At 37.4% G+C, this 12,114-nt stretch overlaps 1 protein-coding gene across 3 annotated transcripts in view; it reads right to left on the bottom strand.

Annotated features, from left to right (window-relative positions):
• PDE7B (phosphodiesterase 7B) overlaps window positions 1-12,114 on the bottom strand; it is a 579,566-nt gene that overhangs the window by 287,228 nt on the left and 280,224 nt on the right. The window contains exon 1 of one of the 3 annotated variants that reach the window (XM_045058099.1): window positions 238-329. The exons of the other annotated variants lie outside the window; for them this stretch is intronic. The gene's annotated coding sequence lies outside the window, so the exon portion shown is untranslated. Of the gene's footprint in view, window positions 1-237; window positions 330-12,114 lie in introns of those variants that run through there. 3 annotated transcript variants of the gene reach the window in all.

The following is a 12,114-nucleotide window of genomic DNA, read 5'->3' as shown; positions in this document are numbered from 1 at the left end:
TTCTCTAGATTTACGCATCATTGTAGTAGGTATGTGATGTTAAAAACATTGCAGGACCTGGATATTAACATGCAGATTCCAGACCTGAACTTAACGTTTTTTTTTTTTTTTTACAAAATTGTGATTCCAACACAGACTCTGTCAAAGATATGCCTGCCATGTAGCCTGATAAAACAGCACAGACCAATTGCATGTTCCAAAACTTAAATGCAATAAAAGCAAATGATGCATACCCACCCTGTGGGGCCTCTGTACTTCCCAGACTCCGAAATACACTGAGGGAAATGTGCAAACACCAAGCCTGGTCTGAGATTTACCCTGACATGACTCTTGCCTGGAAAAGAAAAAATATTTTTCCTTTTCGGCATTTCTGAGATTGGAAGTATTAGCAAACTTATAATTTTGTTTATTCACTGGCTGAACTCTAGTATTATCTAGATTGCAAAGAAAGCATCCAGACAACTGCCTTCTTCCTGCTTGCCTCACCCCCTGAATACAACTTTCCCTCTCTCTCTAGCAGCCCCAAATGGACATTATTTAGCTAAGCTGTTTGAAATCCCCTCTGCTGAAGGATTTCTTTTATGTGGGAATCTTGGCTTCAATTTTCTTTGCCTTTCTCAACTCAAGGGCCCAGTGGATGATCAGCTCCAAATTCTCTTTTGCTGAAATTCCAGGATAGAGGAATAAAGACAAATGTACTTCTTCATACTCAGGATGGTGCTCCCACGCCTCAGTTTCAATCCTGTTATACTTTCGGTTTTCCCACTTCCCATCTGAAACCTCCTCCTAGCCATCAGATTGTCTGCAGTGTTTTCCCTACTTCTACACGTTCAATTTACCATTCCGACTGGTCATACTCTTGCCTGGGATGTTCCTTCTCTAACTGGTTAAAAAGTGACCCTTGATTCCATCCATGTAAACATATGCTACTTGGCTCATGGTGTCTGCTCAGTAAGTGTTTGATAGATGAATAAACTCAAGAGACCCTCAAGTTATCCACCAACATTTCTGCTCCCAAAGAATGGGGACAAGAGTGGAGACTTCCCCAAGTAGACTCTCTGTTTGGTGGACTAGCTGTTTGGTGGACTAGCTGAGGTCCACGTTTTTTCTTCTTTCGACCTTCCCTCTGAACCCTGTTTTGTTGATAGGCATCTCAAGCCAAAGAGGGTCAGGCTGGGCATTTACAGGAGTGATGAGTGTCAGCAACATTAGTATGTGATTTGTGGGTGAATTTTCAGTATGTGTATGAAAACAAAGATAAGTGAATTTTCTAGACCACCTGCCTTCATGGCTTGCTCACTGTTCTGCTCCACTATATTAACAGAAAAATCAAGACTTTGGGGTTGTCCTTATTTATTTAATTTTTTGGTAGATATTTATATTTTTATGTAATTTTATACACACAGAAATTTATTTCTGTTTATATCTCTCTCACTGTCTCAAAGTCCTTTATGTAGGCAAATACCAATATGATCTGCAAGCTTACAACTTATGGAATCTCTATATTGAGTTGGTAGGAATACTTGTTGATTGCTACAGGGTGACTGGGCACTCTTTCTCTAAGCTGTCAGTATGTGCACTTATAGGCACAGGGAATGCTCTCCCCTATTTGCCTTCAAATTATTCTTTGTCTCATTTGTGCATATTTTGGCTCTCCAACTATATTTTCTTAAGGGCAAGGATTATGTCTTAAAACAGTATTCTTTTACATCAACATTGAGCAAAATCTGGTCTTTATAGTTAGGTGTCTAAAAATGCTACTGAGATGAGTCCTGGTTAAACATTTTTTACAAAGTGCATTAATAAAATACCTCTCTTTTTGTAGGTCCTGCAGAATTTGCCTGAGCTAATGAAGAAGTGGCACTGTTTTGAGAGCTTCACAGTATCAGTATGTAAACAGACCTTGAGTTCTAGGCCTGGTTTCTTTGCTGATCAGTTCTAAATATTATTATTTACTATAGGTGTTGATGTTTTGACTGGTTTAAGTTTTTCTTTAAAAAAAGATACACAAGTTTGGAGAATTGTTATCTGTTCCCTTGTTTGTTTGTAGAGGGGAAAAGGTCTATTTACTTCATTCCTTCTACAGAACAAAATATTTTATATTTAATATGATACTTTTTGAAGCAATAAAAGGCTTCTTATTCATCTTTGTCCCTTTTTCCTTCATGCCATGGTATACCCAGTTCATAGTAACCATTCAATAACTGCTGAAATGCTTTTTATTATTAATAATTACATAAGGCCTTTAAAAGCATATGAAAATGGGAAACCACAAAGTCAAAAATGGATGAAATTGGTCACATAAAATTTTACATGGGTAAGAAAACACAATAAACAAATTCGAAAAAGGAAATATAAATCTCAAATATATTCAAGACACATGACAAAGGGCTAGTGTTCATAAATGTAAAAAAGCTCTCAGGTGTCAAATATAAAAAATGAGCAGACCAATAAGAATATGGGAAAAAGTGTTACAAGTAAATGCCAATGACCAGGAGCATGTAAAATTATTTCTTCACTAATAATTACATTAAACAAATTAAGTAACCTACCACTTTTCACTCATCAGGTCTTCAAATAATCAAATAATTGATATTATACATTTTTGGTAAAGGTAAGGGAAAAAGATACCCTTATTTGTTGTGGGTAAGAATAAAAATGGTGAAAAAAACCCAACTTAGGTACTACCTTTTAAAATTTAATGGCTAAGCGCTATCACAATAGCCAAATTATGGAAAGATCCCAAATGTCCATTAATTGATGAATGGATAAAGAAGATGTGGTTTATATATACAATGCAATACTACTTGGCAATAAGAAAGAATGAATTTCTGCCATTTGCAGCAACGTGGATGAACTGGAGGGTTTATGCTAAGTGAAATCAGTCAGAGAAAGACAGAGATCATATGTTTTCACTCATACGTAGAATAGGAGAAACTTAACAGAAGACCAGGGGGAAGGGAAGGGAAAAAATAGTTTCAAATAGAGTGGGAGGTAAACCATAAGAGACTTTTAAATACAGAGAACATACTGAGTGTTGATGTGGGGGGTTGGCGGGGGAGAGGGGAAAATGTGTGATGGGCATTGAGGAGGGCTTGTTGGGATGAGTACTGGGTGTTGTATGTAAGCGATGAATCATGGGAATCTACTCCCGAAGCCAAGAGCACACTGTATACACTGTATGTTAGCTAACGACGATAAATTATATTTAAAAAAATAAAATAAAATTTAACTGCTAAAAGTTTTTACCCATAAATTCTAGTAATAGGATCTTATTCCCGAAACACACTAGCAATAAATATGTAAGAACATAGATGAAATAATGTTTATTGCATTCTTTGAATAGTGATATCCTGTAAGCAGATATCTATCTAAACGAGTTTGGAAAAATAAATATAAAAGAATGAGTTAGACCTATGTTCATGTCTGGCTACAGAAAAAGTGTCAAAGTTATTTTAAGTATAAAAGCAAGTTATGATAGCATATTTAGTATGATCTTACTTTACAAAATTGAAGTATATGTTAAATATCTTGGAATATTCATTCCAACAACATGAGGACTGATCTAGATAGACCTCTTTCCACCTATAAACACACTTTAGAAATAAAAGTTTAAGATATGTAACAAAAGTTGTAAATACCTTATTAAACATAAAACAAAGAAAAGAAAATCTTTAAGAACCAGAGCAAACAGGGAACTTAAATCCAGGTGTTCTGGTCATGAGAGACTGTGCAACCAATGGGGTGTTGTAGTAGATGCTGGGAGTTTCCTACCACATCTTTTGGGCCTTTTAGGGTGCTCCTGCTGATTTGCAATGGCCAGGATCCACATCTCTGTAACTTGGAGCTTTCTTTCCCCACAACTCTGGAAAGTTGCTCTGACTGCATGTGGCATGTTGGAAATGCCAGAGAATAATACTTCCTCCCTCCCCAGCCCTAGTAACCCTCAACCAATGATTCCCCAGATATGGTTTACACAACCCTTTGTGGTAGGTTAATTATGAGGCATGTGTTTGCACCATTTCCCAGAATTCCCCACTTTAATTGTGCATTGACATAGCTGGCTTACATACACACTTTCTAGTGGTTTCCTTCACCTCTCTTCCACTCACTTCCCCTCTGTCTTACTAGGCTGCTGAGTACCCCCCCACCCCCCTCAAAGTCTATATGCTCTTGAATTTTTGTCTTAAGATTGGCTTTTGGGGGAACCAAAAGTAAGAAAGATGTTAATAACTTGTAAGTGTAGGACTGAGATTTTAGTGTTCATTCAAAGACCGAAGTGAAGAAAACTGGAACCAAGAAGTTTCATTAACATAATCCTGGGTTGTCCCTCAAGGAAAGGAGAAATACAGGTCTTTGCTCATCATTCCAGGGAAATGGCAAGCCAGTCTCTTTGTGCTATACAGAGAAAAAAAAACAACTCACATGAGAAATTGAGAACCAAGACCTGAGTCTGGCTTTTAAATGGTATTGGAATGTAAAGTGTAAAAAATAAATGTATGAACTGGTTCTAAAATGGCAAAATTCCTGGGATACTATTTGGAAGAAAACACAAAACATGTAAGACATGAAAAAATGTAAATCCTTGCTGAAAGTAAGCTAAACAATTTTAAAGATACAATTAATAAAAGCAAATTCATCAAGTGCCAGTAAACAGGAGAATTCGAACACAGGCTAATAACACAATATGAAGGAATCCACAAAACAGGTAGGCTAAACATCATTGGAAGTAAATAAAAGGATCAAAGGTATAAGGAAGCAATAGGAAACTGACAAGGAATGGGCAATTTCTTAAAAGAACAAATCTATCTTCTAGAAATTAGACTAAGAAAAAAGATTAATTGAAGATGAAAACAAATATGGATCGAAGCCTCTCAGACATAGCTCAAGAGATTACAGAACTGGAAGAGAGACCCTAAGGAAAACTTTCACAATGAAGTATAGTGAAATAAAGACACAGTAAACACAAAAGAGTGTTTAAGAAAAATGGATCATGGAAGGAGAATGCCAACCACATACACAGAACAGATGTTCAAGAAAGTGAGAAAAGGTATTAGATGCAGTTTTCAAAGAAAGTGTGGCTGAAATTTTGCCAGATTTGATGAAATGTGTGAAGCGTAAAAGAAATATGAGAGAATAAGCAAGATAAATAAAGGTAAATCTAGAGTCTGCAAAACACGAGAGAGTGGCAGTCCTTAGCTATCAAGAGAGGACCTGCTGGAAGAGGCCCACTCCGGGCCCCAAATGCTACACATTCAAGGTCCATACCAGTGTTCACATGGAGGCCACTCTTTTCAGAATGCTCCCAGTCAATGCTGGGTATGGTGCGGGTACCAGAGCCCCTTCTGGCCCAAAGCCAAACGTTTCTAACAGGCAGTTGTGCTTGGGAGATCCCCGTGAGCCTGAATGAGGCTCTCAGAGCTGCCCTGCAGGTTGAAGCTTCCACACCAGACCCCTTTCCTCATCTCTCCACTCTCAGAGTCAGACCTGCCACTGCAGGCTGAAGACCTCCCACCTATTCCTGACCCCTTCTGTGAAAGATACTCCACACGCCATTTCCCCCAAGAGATCCTTTGTATTTCTAGCGTTGTGTCAGGTTGTGCTTTGCAGAGTTGAACGGAGAGAAAACCTTAAAAACCACCAGAAAAGACAGTGTGCCGTAAAGCAACAATTAGACTCACAGAAAAAATTTTATCAGCAACAATAGAGACTGCAATGCAAGTAAATACTATCCTCAAAGTGTTGCAAGTAAATGAAAGAAACTTAGAGAATTCTAGATCCTGTCAAATCATCATTCAAGAGTGAGGGCTAAAAAGGATATTTTCCAATCTAAACATGGAAAGGATTCATTACTTACAGACCCTCAAGGAAAGAATGTGGACCTAAGAAGAAAGAATGAGATGTAGGAAATAATGTTAAGCAATGTTGGGAACCATAGGTAAATTTAAAGAAGTATTTACCGTAAAAATTTTGGTTCAGGGTTTAAAAATAAAGTAGAGTTCAAATAGAGAGGATAACAACATGGTTCGGAGACAGGATCTGATTGAAGATGATTTAAGTAAGTTCCTTATATTATTCTGGGGTGTAATGGAGATAATGAATACATATACACTTATTTATATCTTAACACTAACATGAATGCTAAAAATTTAAAGCTGATCACTGAAACCATAAAAAGAAAGTAAAATGCCAAATCACCAAACCAATGGAGAGAAAATGAATTTAAAAACTCAAATCCATCCAATGGAAAGCAGAAAAAGAGTAAATAAGAAATAACAGGAAAAAAAGCATGATGAATAGGAAACCAAAGTTAAAACTGACAGTTAGAAGAAAGTTTCTGATACAATTAAAAAAAATGAAATCCAGGTCTGTTATCTAAAAAGACACACCAAGAATATGCACTTGCAGAAATGTTGCAAGTAGGAGGATGAAAAAAAAAGATATGTCAGGAAAATAACAACTAAGAGAGAACTGGAATAGCAGTTTCTATATTAAAAGATTATTGAAAGATTATTAATATTTTAATATTAGATGGAATAGACTACATAGCAGAAATAAAAGTAACAGTTACCAGGAAGATAATCATTCTTAATTTGCATTCACTTACCAGACTGACCTCGAGGTGTAAAAAGCAAAAACTGACAGTATTACAAGGAGAAATTCACAAATCCATAATCACAGCAGGAGATTTTGACATGCTTATTGCACTCATTGACCCAGCAGTCAAAAAGCTAGTAAGAGGATAGATGACTTTGAGAACACAGCTAAGCTTGAGCTAATGACTATATATACAAACCTTGTTTCCAACAATTACAGAAAATACCTTCTTTTCTTTCTCATGTGGATTTGATTTTTTTTTACAAAAATTAGTGACTTAAACTATAAAGCAAGTCTCAAAAATATTTAAGAACATTTTACGTAAGCAGCATTTCCTGAACACAATGCCTCAAATTTAGAAATCAGTAACAAAAGAGAGAGTAATCTTTCCACCCCCCCCCACACTTGGAAATTTAAAATAACCACTTCTAACTAATTATTGAATAGAAAAAAAAATCACAGAATTTACAAAATATTTACAAATGAGCCACAATGAATATTACATATTTTAAAAATTATGATATTCAGCTAAAAATGTACTGAGAGGGAAGTTTACAATGTGAAATGCATAAATTAGAAAGAAAGATTAAAATTCAGCAATAGAGTAAACCAAAAGTCAGTAGAAGAAAAAAAACATTGGATTAAGAGGAAAAATTAATGAGATAGATAAAAGAGGTAATAGAGAGGCTCCATACATCAGGCACACTTCCACCTCGGGGCATTTGCACTTGCTCTGCCCTCTGCCTGGGACAATTTTTCTCCAGGTATCTACATGATTTACTCCCTCAGTTCCCCAGATCTTTTCTACAAAGTCACCTGCTCAGTGAAGCTTCTCAAGCACTCTTTTTAAAATTTCATGCCCCGCTCCCCAACATTCCCTAACCATCTTTCTTGCTTTTTTTTTCATATAGCAATTATCACTATTATTTTTTTTTAATTTTTTTAATCTTTATTTTTGACAGAGAGTAACAGAGTACAGATCGGGGAAGGAACAGATACCCTCCAGAGACACAGAATTCGAAGCAGTCTCCATGTTCTGAGTTGTCAGCAAAGAGCCTGATGTGGGGCTTGAACCCATGAACCACTAGTTCATGACCTGAGCCTAAGTTGGAAGCCCAACCAACTGAGCCACCCAGGCACCCTGTCACTATTATCTTTTATACATGCATTTAACTCACTGTGTCCCCTCCCAGTATCTGTTTTGCTCACTGGTGAATCTGCAGGCACTTGCTTGGAACAGTGTCTAATTTAGCAGTTTTCAATTATTATCTGTTGAATGAATGATTTTACAGCTATTGAGGTAGTGAGTACGCAGATGTCTGTCATAACATTTTCCATAGTTTTCTGTACATTCAAAATATTTGCAATTAAAAATGCAGGCTTTTTAAATTAAAAAAATCTCTCTATGAATATAAGCCAAAGTATTAACAATGATTATCAATATTTATGTTTTGTTTTTTCAGTTACTTACAACACATTTCTATTGTATTTATAATCACAACAAAGATAAAAATAATGCCCATCACAATAAATCATATACACCTATTTCATATATTCAGTAAATTCTATTACTGTTTTAAAGCACCTACTCTTTTCCAGAAGTAGCAAAATTCCCGGAACTATATCATTCTATATTAAAGATCTATATAAAAAAAATCATTAAATAATCCTTCAAAAACAGTTTAGGAAAAAAAAACCCTCCATAATAAATATACTTACAAGACAATGTATTCTTTCAGTGGAAAAATTATAAAGAATATTCTTGGACTCATATGTCTAGTTTAAAAACCTGGATGGGGTGCCTGGGTGGCTTAGGGTCCGACTTTGGCTCAGGTCATGATCTCACAGTTTGTGAGTTCAAGCCCCACGTGGGGCTCTGTGCTGACAGCTCAGAGCCTGGAGCCTGCTTAGGATTCTGTGTCTCCCTCTCTCTTTGGCCCTCCTCCGCTCACGCTTGGTCTCTTTCTCTCTCAAAAATAAGTAATCATTACAATATTTTTTTTAAAAACCTGGAGACAAAAGGACACTTGATAATGCATATAGGGAAGACATATTTGCTCCCATTCTTAGATATTTTCGTGTATAGTGTCATTTTGTGTCTGTGGATGGTTTAGGAATTCAGAAGTGTTTTCTGATGGGGGAGATTTACAAGCTGTGGTAAAGAAGAGTGAAGGAAGTTAAGTAATAGTTGCCACTTACTGATATATCACGAGGTCAGATTTTCTTTCAGTTCTGGCCCTCCATTTTCCATGAAGTGTAATAATCAGATACCTTCACTTTAGGGAGTGATTGTGTACATGGATAGTTACCAGAGTGATTTTTTTCATACTTGTAAAATTAATCAATTAATATAAGAGTAATTATAGAATATTGATTGAAATAAATAAGACACGTTAGACAATACACCAAGACACAAAAACTGCTCTGTTGCATAGAACCCTTTCTCTTTGTAGAATAAAATATAAAGTGAGAAAATCCTCACCAAGTCCAGGATATTGGCAATCTGCTGGTGTTCAAAATGGTTTTCAAAACATAATGTAAGTAAAATATAATGTAAGTAATGTAATGTTCATGTGGACATGAACAAATGAGAAACAGAGCACATTCACTCAATAGTGACACGCTATTGGGAAGTCATTGATAAAATTATGAAAACATAAACAGGCATTCTTCCTGGCTTAGTACATGAAGCAGCACTAAATCAGTGAATAACGATTTGTAATGAAATTCTAGATCACCTTTTGGAGGTAAATTATAAGGATGTTACTGATTATATTTACATAAGATAAAATTTGGTAAAGCAACTGAACTCTTCTCTGCAAATGCTCAGGCTTTTAAGAAAGCTGGAATTAGATCATTTTTGACAACTCACTAAAGCATCTGTTAGGAAAAATTGGAGGAGCTCAAGACGTGGCCTAATCACAATGTTATTATGAATAGAAATTATTCTGAATTGTTTGAATCAGTTTTCTTTCAAATTTCAGTTTTGTTATTATTGCTCCACATGATTAAAATCCAGCCATTCATAGTCTCCTAAGAATCATTTTTAAAAACTAAAATTGGGGCGCCTGGGTGGCGCAGTCAGTTAAGCGTCCGACTTCAGCCAGGTCACGATCTCACGGTCCGTGAGTTCGAGCCCCGCATCAGGCTCTGGGCTGATGGCTCGGAGCCTGGAGCCTGTTTCCGATTCTGTGTCTCCCTCTCTCTCTGCCCCTCCCCCGTTCATGCTCGGTCTATCTCTGTCCCAAAAATAAAATAAAACGTTGAAAAAAAAAAATTAAAAACTAAAATTGAAGAGCAATAATGATGGGATGATGGGTGGCTCAGTCAATCAGTTAAGCATCCAACTCTTGGTTTCGGCTCAGGCCATGATCTCATGGTTTCATGGGTTTGAGCCACACATCAGGCTCTGTGCAGACAATGTGGAGCCTCCTTGGGATTCTCTCTCTCCCTCTCTCTACCCACCCCCCCCACTTACACTTTCTATTTCAAAATAAGTAATTTTTTAAAAAAATTATTTAAAAATAGCAATAATGATGAACAGCAGTTATTAGTTACCAGGATCTTTCCAACATCCATACTGCCACAGTGAATACATATTTTACAGCTATATCTCAACATATTTTATACACACACACATATATATATATATATATATATATATATATATATATATATCATCAATCTACTCTTACAAAAACACTGTGAGGGACAATTATAACCAATATAAAATGAACGTAAACTGAGCTGCAGAACAGTTATTGACTTCTTTGGGTTCATAACAGAGGTGAACGTCAAAGCCAAGACTAGATTTCAAGTTTCCCATCTTTCCCATGAATTCTTTTCCTCAATTCATATGCCTAAGTTTATACAATCGCTGGCTAGCTTATACGTTAATGACCATGGCCACAGGAGTACCTTTCTCTGACCCCAGCTATCCCTACCCAAAAGGAAGCTCTTATCCTTGCTCTGCTAGCTTCAATAAGAGAATACAATGTGTCCCTGGTATCTTATGAGTATTTGCATAAACCCTGTGCCATGTGTTGTTTTAGGGTCTATGGATTGTTTGCACTTGGATTGCATTTCTTTGTGGATTACACAGGCTTTGGTGAGCTGACTGGAAATCAAAGTGTCATAAATAATACAGTGTCTATGGAATGATTCTTTTCCAGCTCTAAACTTTTGTACCAAAACAAAAATCTTTGTAAATTGTATCTTTATAAATTGGAGATGCCCACACTTTTGTGCAAAGAAAACTGAGCTCGTGTAAAGCAACTGAGCTCTCATTAGGGGCCACATTGAAGTATGACTGTGCTAGAAAAACCATCTACAAGTAAACATGGAACAGCATATTTATACCACGGTTTCTTTGTGCTGTTCTCAAGTACGTATGGAAAATTCCTGTCGTCAGGGTCCAAGCCGGAAGCCTCAGCCCCTTGCCACCAGAAATGTATAAAGAGGCTTTCATGTCTATAGAGTCTTCTGAAGCATGAGCTCTGGCAAGGCTCCAATAATATAGGCAGCACCCTGTAAAAACCAGATGTGCATGTATTTGAATCATTTCCTGGCTCCTCCTCCTCTCCTGACCCCTGGATGCTGGTGGAAGGTTTAGACCTCCACCCTCTTCCTATTTACTTTGTCTTTCTAGGTGATCTCATCTGGTACCGAGACTTTAAATAGCGTATGCATTGATAAATCTAACTTTGGTTCTGATCTTGTTCCTGAACACTGCATCTCATACTGAATGTGTCCTAAACGGAATTCCTAAAGTCCCTCTGCCTCCTGCTTGTCCAACCTCATCTTTCCTCCATCATCCCTATCTTATCAACGGTACCTGCAGAGATGTGAGCCAAACATCCAGCATTCATCAGTTGTTCTCAAATTTATTTTATTTAACTGACATGTACACAATATACAGTTCTATTGAACTCACTTCTAAGTGTATACACACACACACACACACACACACACACACACACACACACACACACAATTTGGATATTAATCCTATACCACAGGCACAATTAGCAACCTTCGTCAACTTGTCCGAGGCTATTCGTCCACGGTTACAAATCTCATGGGAGGCTGAGCCAGAATATGAGCCCAGGGAGTCCGGCTCCAGAACCTGGAATCACGAGCTCTGTGTCTTGCTCTCTCCTTCATATTCAATCCACCATCCAGTCCCATCTATTCTACTGTCAGATACTCAACATCTGAACATTGAACACAACACTCCACCGTCTCTGATGCAGTCCAAGCCACCCTCACCTCCCGACTGGCCTGCCGTAGCCAGCAGCTGCCCACGACAGCTGCTGTATCCTGGGCTGAACAATCCACGTTCCATCCAGGAACATTAATCAGTTGGTGACTCTTCCCTGTATGATTGGTTTCAGTGGTTTCCATTCACAGTGAGAGAGTAAGATTCAAGCCATGCCCTGTGAAGGTGCACACGGCCTGGGCCTTGCCTACCTAGGACCACTCGTCTCCATCCTTCTCACCATTTCATTTGCTCCAGTA

The sequence above is a fragment of the Felis catus genome, chromosome B2 (genome assembly GCF_018350175.1).
Source record: "Felis catus isolate Fca126 chromosome B2, F.catus_Fca126_mat1.0, whole genome shotgun sequence".
Taxonomy (NCBI): Eukaryota; Metazoa; Chordata; class Mammalia; order Carnivora; family Felidae; genus Felis; species Felis catus.
Note: the sequence above shows the minus strand (reverse complement) of the source record. Positions and strands in the feature narration are given on the sequence as shown.